This window comes from Astyanax mexicanus, chromosome 2 (assembly GCF_023375975.1).
Source record: "Astyanax mexicanus isolate ESR-SI-001 chromosome 2, AstMex3_surface, whole genome shotgun sequence".
NCBI classification, from domain to species: domain Eukaryota; kingdom Metazoa; phylum Chordata; class Actinopteri; order Characiformes; family Acestrorhamphidae; genus Astyanax; species Astyanax mexicanus.
In genome coordinates this window covers 68,734,433-68,743,689 of record NC_064409.1, presented here as the reverse complement: position 1 = coordinate 68,743,689, position 9,257 = coordinate 68,734,433, and positions in this window count along the sequence as shown.

The window sequence follows — 9,257 nt, the reverse complement described above, 5'->3', positions numbered from 1 at the left end:
GTGTAAGACTGGTTGAGGAGAATGTGCCGATATGCATGAAAACTGTGATTAAAAACCAGGGTTATTCCACCAAATATTGATTTCTGAACTCTTAAAACTTTATGAATATGAACTTTGCCTTATTTGAGGTCTGAAAGCTCTGCATCTTTTTTTTGTTATTTTAGTTATTTCTCATTTTCTGCAAATAAATGCTCTAAATTACAATATTTTTATTTGGAATTTGGGAGAAATGTTGTCCGTAGTTAAAATAAATAAAAATGTTCATTTTACTCAAACATATACCTATAAATAGCAAAATCAGAGAAACTGATTCAGAAAATGAAGTGATCTCATAATTGCTTTCAGAGCTGTATACCAGATAAATGACAGGACAGTGCAGAGTGTGTATAGTAGTGTAGTGTAGTGATATCATTTTATTAGAATCTTTAGTATCATGTGTGCTTTTGCCCCATACATCTTGGTCATGGGTATTTTTTGTGCGTTTTAAAATACACACGTCACTGCTAACCACCCGCCCCAACATTAAAATCATACCTACAGTTTCTCCATGTCTAGAGTACTCTCTACACTGTCTACAAGCAAGTAATGAATGTATTTGACAAGAGCATCTATCTGAGCCATCAATAATGCCTCTGGGTTTGTGTAGTTCAGTCTATCAATAAAGCAGTAGATATCTATGAATATTAAATTTGAGACATTTTAAGACAAATCGAGGCCTTTCTTAGATCAATGAATTTTAGACATAATATTCTAAGGAACTGCAGACGCTATGATGATATACAATCCATTTCATTTTAAAAGTGTATTTGATGTATTTTTTTTTTCCCTCAAAAACACAAACACATTTTCTTTCTCAAGAACTTTCTCACATCTGGTGTCAAATAAAAACACAGGTACACAATAACCTACTTTTCAAACTGTTTAGGGATTGAGGGAGGACCAAAACAATGGAGGGCTGTGTTGTAGTCTGAACATCAAAGAGACGCCCAATCATCAAGGCCAATTGTGGGTAAACAACCATATATTTTTTTAACAATTTCAGTTTTTATTTTTATATATTTTTTTTTTAGTTCATGCCTGGTGATACACACAGGAACCCTCAAATAAACTGCAAATAACATAAAAATGTATTTTTTTTTAAAATAGCAGAAGCACCTATAGATAAAATACCTTCTCCATGTCAACGTGTTTGTACAGTGGAGCCTTTGAACGCTGCTATATTTAAAGACCTCAGGAGATTTACGCCTCTGTCACCTCCTCTTTTGCCTCAGGCAGTCACTCTGAGTGATGCTTCTCGCGCTGGCACGGCTCAGGGAGTTAAAACTTTAGTCAAATGAGAGAGGTGCCAAGTGTGAATCCATCTGATCGTTACGGATGTTTACTTTTTCCCCTGATGCTCAACAAATCTGTCCGTAAAAAAGAAAAGAAAGCATCTGACAAATCAGGAATAGACACACTAATATCGTCTGAAGGCAAGAAATGTATAGCAGCATCGACAATGAAAATAATGCTTCTGGGATGTAAATCTGGGAACACTTTACAATAAGGGTACATTAATTAACACAACTAATGACTGAATGTCTCAACTACTGTTTTTTTTTTTTTTTGCACTTATTTGCATTTAAGGCGGACTTAAATTCCTTTAATTTTCCTAAAAATAATCAGTGCACCTTATAATCCAGTGTAGTTTACGTATGAATTTTACCAGTCAGGTTGTAAGTAGCAGTAAATACAGGAGTTTCAGTTAAGTTTTTCAGCAGTATTAGCATTAGCTAACTCTTTTTCAGTTCAGAGGTGAGTATTACTGGCTTGTAACCTGCTGCTAACCCCGGCTAGCACTGCTGGAGCAGCATTAGCATTACCCACTAACTGTGCTAAGCGCTAGCTCTTTCGCCTTTCAGAGTATTATCGGTCTGTAATATCGCCCTGGCTGACTGGAACACTCAGGGTTCCTCAGTGTAGTGCTAGTGGAAATCTGCAAATCTAAGCTTACTCTAAATGAACAGAAGTGCTTTACTGTGTAGATAAACATCCAGTGTTCATTTAACTTTAAAATATATATGTATATTTTTAAGAGTTACAGTTTTGTTTACTTAGTTTGTTTATTTGTATTACCTGTTTTTTTTTTTTTACTTTTTTTTTTTTTTGTATTGAAGTTCTCTGCATTTGCATCCAACCAGTTGGTGTTATGAATGTACTCAAATCTCAATTTAGATAACGGAAAGTTCTTTATTTTATTTATTTATAATTTTTTAGTTCATACCAAATTGAATTTGGGTTAAATCTCATGGGATAAACTGCACTCAAACTGTGATTTTATTTTAATGTGTTTTACACTCTTATGTATCTTTTATCCTTCTATGAAAACACTTCAATTGCAGTCCTGCACAAAACGGGCAAATTTTGCCTCGCCTTGCTCTTCAGAAGTGATCATTTGAGGGCCATTGTTTTGGACAGAGAGTGACGAATAAAGAAATCAGACTGAAAGTCCACTTTGAGTCTGTAAATTACTGGTTGAGCAAGTGAACATTTCAGCCTCTTCACATTCCAGAGAGCATTAGGACGGTCGCTGCTCCATTGCTCAATCAGGCCGCCTCTGCGATGAACAGTGGGAGGCCAATTAGACTGCTCCGTTCCTGCCGGAGATGACAGGAGGTGCTCCCGCTCTCTGGGAGATGAGCTTCGTCTGCGGCTGAAAGGGCTATAAAGGCAAATTATTAGGCTTTCAAGTCTTATGGAGAGCAAACTTCAGAGAGAGGCTGGGAGAAAGAAAAAAAACGAGCCCACAGATCACTCTGAGCGTCTATTGATTCAGGAGCTGGCTTTATGTCCCTGTTTAGACAGATTGCTTGCAGCGGGGAACCAAGCGCCACACAAACACGCTAAATATTCAAACTAGGCCGCGGTTGTTCTGCAGAGGCCCCGAGATGCTGAAGATGCTTTGATAGACAAGCGCAGACTACTAAAAGGCCCCTGCCGTCTGCTGGAGGTGCCATCCCACCCCATCTACATATTGTTTTCATTTCCCCGCTGCCCTTGAGGGTCAGCAGCGTTTTATGATGAGAAGCCCCGCTTCTTCACAATGGGACAAAAGCAATCCAGAAACGGGATCTGAGTGGAGGTGGATCGTCTGCCGCACGTTAACGATGCAAAACTGCGCGAACGTGGCCCAGGGCTGTACTAAATAAATAAATATTTTTTTAATTTTTTACTAGGGTCAGGCCTGGCCAAGACCAGCTGTGTGATAGAATCAATAAACACACACACACACACACACACACAAACACAAAATCAGAGAGAGTTTTTTTTGTTTTGTTTTTTTTTTTTAAATAGAGAGCTGTTCAGTGACATTGACATAAACCTCTCCGAAACCCTCCAAAACTAACAGCTAAATGAATAAATCAGACAAGATCTTAATTTTCAGCATTTTGTTCTGTAGATTAAGTATAGACTTTTCCATTTTCAAGGCAAAATCCATCTAATTAATTCTTCCAATGCTGTGTATAAAATCATTTTAAGTATATTTAATCTGTCATTTATCTACTTAGAAAGACAGAAAAGCTTTCATTTAAAAGCTTTCAAGTTCCTTGAAGCTTCATGATGACTCTTTAAACTGTATCACCATCAGAATAGAAATCTGCTATATACTGACATGTAATTGTGATAAACTGTGGCCATGCAATCAATACGTCCTTCAAACTACTCTCTCCTTAATTTACTAAGGTGTAGTTTATGTAAAGTCATTCAAATGCATTATAATAAAACGTATAGGTCTAATAATTATGTGTCATGTAAGTCATAATCAAAATATGTAGCAGCTTAGTAATTACAATTAATAGGTTACTGCAATAATTAAAAATTAATAAGTATTTACAACGGTGAAATAAAAAATGATTTTGATACCGCACTGATTAGTAACAGGGGCAATGGCTCCTAAGGCCTTACTTCTGATGCCAGTTCACACCATGTCTCTCACTTGTCATATTTTTTCTTTCCAAAAAAAAACAACAACAACATGTTTCTCCATCTTTGTTCATTTTTAGTACTAAAAATGTGACCACAGCAGCTGTTTTTCACATTGTGGCAGCATTTCAACACACACACATTATATTTTATCTACTGCAAGTATAAAAATAAACGTTCTTGGTTTTTGAGTCGCTATAATCTCTTTAATCTATTGAATTTCGAGGATGACGGAGATGTTTGGATGTTCGGTTACTGAAGGCTGTCCTGTTTTGTAGGATTTTGTAGAATCTGGGGTGTCCTTCAAGACTGGTACATCCTTTCAGTCACACACAGTCCTTCACACACTGTGAAAAACTACAAAAAAGTGGCACAGCTGGTGAGGATAATCATAATCATATTTTTCTAAAAGTAGTCTTTTTTATATATATGTGATGATGACCATGCCAGTAACTGAGCACGGACCAGAAGCAATTAAACACTAGTGCTGAAGGCCTCTTTTAACTCAGCTACAGCCTTCACACTGTGACACATGTATTGATTGATATATGTTTTTATTTATTTTTTTTATCAGTCCTTTCACTAGAAAAAAATCATTTCAGCTGCTTTTACTCTTAAAAATAAACCTGATACTAATATTTGTTTATGAGATGCCGCTGAAGAAGCACATTCAGTTCCAGGAAGTCCATTTTTGTAAAAGCTTTATGAGGTAGAGTCACAGTGAATAGCTCTATTTAAGTAATGTTCTAATCCATATTATGGCAAGAACTACCTAACTAAGAAAAGAAAAAAAAATACCTGCTGCCCGTTAGAATAGATCATAAATCAACCAATTAAACAGTAGCTTAGCCCCGCCCACTGCACAAGAAAAAAAAACTCAGACATTAGGGCATGTCACCACTACAGAACAAATGAGACAAACTTTTTTTTTATCATGTTTAGGAATAAAACTTTTCATTAACTGGATGTATTTTAATATAGATTTAATATTAGGATAGTAATATTAGGAATACTGTTTGTATTACAGACAGAAACAGCCTTCATATATTTTTCTATAACTGGAACATAATTTGAAAAGGGTCTGAAAGGGTTCAGAAATGAACGTAAGGCAATTGAATTTTTTTTAGAACTTTGAGAGTATCCTGTAGTGCAGTTGCAAAGACAATAATATTAAAAAATGTTATGATTAAACTGGCTCTCGTCAGGAATGCCCCAGGAAAGAAAGAGCAAGAGTTACCTCTGTTGCACAGGGTAAGTTCATCAGAATTACCAGCCTCAGAAACCAAATGTTTCCCAAAAAAAAGTTTAAGTTTGTTTAACACATTTAAGTGGCTACAAGATGCAACCTTACGTGTTCCATCATAGTCTGGATGAACAAAAAAACAACATTGAATGCAAATTAATAACCTAAATAAAAATGTTTCTTTCAAATAAAAAGAAAGAACTACTTGTATTTTAAAATTTAAAGCAATAAATAAACTGCAACAATGAAAATTTAAAAAAATAAAAAGGTACTTCCCTGTGTTTTTGGGAGGAAACATAATAGTGTAGTGTGGTATACCTGACAAACAGAGTCTTTTTGTATTATTTTTTATAATATCTCAGTACAGATTTGATGCTTTTATAAGTAGAACATTTTAATGTGCTGAGTAAAAGTTTAGTAGTAGTAGTAGTACTATCACATGAAAACATACAGACAGAGTGAGAACTTTGAAAGTATCCTGTAGTGCAGTCGCCAAGACCTTCAAAATTATTATGAAGAAACTGGCTCTCATCGGGATCGCCCCAGGAAAGGAAGAGCAAGAGTTACCTGTGTTGCACAGGATAAGTTTATCCGAGTTACCAGCCTCAGAAACCACAAGTTTCCCAAACAGTGTTAGGCTAACTGCAGCCTAACATTTAAATTGCTACATGATGTAATCTTATATGTTCCATCATAGTCTGGATGAACAAAAACCAACAACATTGAATGCAAATTAATAATCTAAATAAAATATTTCTTTCAAATAAAAAGAAAGAACTACTTGTATTTTACTGCAACAATGAAAAAAATGAAAAAGGTACTTCCCTGTGTTTTTGAGAGGAAACATAATACAAACAGACATTTTTTTTATTATTTTTATAATATCTCATGACAGATTTGATGCTTTTATACGGAGAATATTTTAACGTGCTGAGTAAAAGTTTAGTAGAGAGTTTTAGTATCACGTGAAAACATACAGACAGAGTGAGAACTTTAAAAGTATCCTGTAGTGCAGTTATGAAGACATTCAAAAATGTTATGATTAAACTGGCTCTCATCAGGATCGCCCCAGGAAAGGAGGAGCAAGAAGAGCTACCTCTGTTGCACAGGATCAGTTCATCAGTTCATCAGTTACCAGCCTTAGAAACCACAAATTAACAGTATTTGAGTTTATTTAACACATATATAACCTTATGTGTTCCATCATAGTCTGGATGAAAAAAATGAATGAGAAGATCTAAAAAGTGTCTAAAATTTTACTGGTGCTGGTTATTGTTGCATTGGGGGAAATGGGGTCATGTTGGGTTGTGTGGGATGAATTTTGCACATTTTGCAGTTTTATTGCACATTTTGACATTAGTCAAAATTAGATATTGAGAAGTTGGTTTTTGAGATAAGTTCCAGCAGATAAGGTCCATTGTTGTTGCTGGAACTAGATAGGCTCTTCTGTGGCATCACTCAAAGAACATTTTATTTTATTTTATTTTTTTAAGAGTGCAGAGTAAACTAAACTTGTTACTTAGCAACTGATACTGATAGTAACTTAGCAACTCATCCGAATGGCACAGTTCTGCGGAAAACAATATGCTGCAGTTAGATATAACAATATACTGCATGTAAGACACTTTTTTTTAGCCAATAGCACGGTGTGGTCGGAACTAGCGGATGTATAATGTGGAACTATTAAATGTGCTTTAACTCTTAACCCATTATTTCAACCTGAACCCTGACCTTACGCAACAGAAGCAGGAGTAATTATGGATTGAGGACTGTACAGTATGTTCTCTACGCTCTTTATATTTCCCATAAACTCTGATCTCACTCCCTGGTCAGATAAATACCCAGCAAATGTATTCATTTCTCTCTGTAAAACAGTGCCATGTTGCATCACATTCGAATGTGAACTAAATTGCACCCAAAACGCATTCATTATCCCAAGCAGCACAGATTGTTAGTGCCACTCAAAGCCTGTACAGACGGGGCAGCTGCCAATTCAGAAGCGCTCCGTTGGTGCAATCTCATTCAGCTACGATCTGTTCACTCTCGTGTTCCTTCATTTCTTCAGCGAAAAAGAAAAACAATCTATGAATATTAATAACGTGATAATATAAAAAGTGCTGCGAATCCAGATACAGATACAGTAACTAATAGTAAGTGAGTTTCAAAGCATTTCCAGGTGCTGGATGAAATCCATATCTGTACCAGGGGAAATATAGTGGATTCAGATATTAACCACCGCATTCCCGTATATAACCCACAGATGGTCTTATGATTAATTTATCTAGCAAATGCTGGCAAAATCCCCACAGCTGAAATTAAATATCTGATAATGAACATTTTAAGTGAACGCAAATTAATACCCTAAATAAGAATATTTTTTGCAAATGAAAAGAAATATCTAATTGTATTTATAACAATAAATAAACTGCAACAATAAAAAAAGGTACTTCCCTGTGTTTTTTGAAGGATAATAAACATAATAGTGTAATGTGGTAAACCTGAAAAAACAGATTCTTTTTTATTATAATTTTTATAATATTTCAGTAGAGATTTGATGCTTTTAAAAGTAGAATATTTTAATGTGCTGAGTAAAAGTATAGCAGAGAGCTTTAGCATTACAGGACAACTTAGACATAGAGAGAGAGAGAGAGAGAGAGAGACAGAGAGAGAGAGAGAGAGAGAGAGAGAGGAACCCAAAAAATGGTCAGTGTGTCTCGTAATCCAGTGTGTCTTATGTATAAATGCTACCAGTCAGATTGTAAGGAGCAGCATTAGCATTAGCTGCTAACCGTGCTAAGCTCTTTCTTCGTTCAGAGGTGAGTATTATCGGCTTGTAGCCTGCTGCTAACCCTGGTTTGCTCTACAGGAGCAGCATTAGCATTAGCCACTAACTGTGCTAGCTTTTATGCCGTTCAGATGTGAGTATATGGGACTGTGGGCTGCATGTTTACTGTGTTAAAACAAGCTACATGGGACAACTCGCTAGCCGATATCGCTCTGGCTTACTGCATTAGCTGCTAATTGCTAGCGGTTAGCCACTAATGCTCCAGTCGAAGTGCTGGAGAAATTTGTGAATCATGAATCTTACTCTAAAGAAACAGAAGTGCTTTACTCACCCAAATAAACAGGAGAGAAACAGTTTTCAGGAGAGAAATCTGTGTAGATTAATATCCAGCACCTGTTTGACTTTAAAACAAAGTCTGTTTTTACTTCAGTTTTGTTTACTTAGCTTAGCTTTACTTAACTTAGCTAGCTACCCCCCCACCACTACCCAGCAGTGAGACCTGCTGAATTCCTTATACTGTCTCTTAAAATGCACCTTAAAACCCAGTGCACCTTATATATGAAAAAATAGACCAGAAAATAGACATTCATTGACAGTGCGCCTTATAATACTGCCTTATAGTGTGAAAAATACAGTAAACAAAATATAATCTACCCTCTGAATAAAAAAAAAAACATCACTAATTGAAAATAATATATTTTGTTTGGGAGCTAGGGCCAAAGCTACTGTGTTGAAAAAAAAAAACTTTCAGAACGTAATGTGATGATTCTTTTAATGCATAACAAATAGACTTTTACACCTGCTTTTTTTTGGGTCAGAAAGTCCCGACCAAGCAAAGTGAAGGAAAGCACCCTAAAATGAAAGTGTGAAATAGAAAGAGGCACAGAATTAGCAGTCTTACCATAGTATAATCATATTTGGTTTATTAAACAACCCTTCAGAGGACGGTTCTTTAATTAATCATCTGTTTTTTTTACATTATTAATATGTACGCCTAGCTGAAATACACCTGAGTCTTGAATGTGTCCAGACTAATCCAGATCTTTTGTTTTGTCTCCTCTGCAGCATTTGGTCAGTGAAAAGCTGTCAAGGACCTTGGGCCAGCAGAGCTGCTGGATCTAAGCTGTATCTCCACTCTCTCCAGCTCTACAGTGAAAGATAAATGAGCAGAGGGATGCTGAGTGGGAAGACTTGACAGTTGTGTAAGTACACTCGGAAGGTCAGTACACTGATTAACCTTTCAGTTTTTTTTAAGAATTCCTTTTT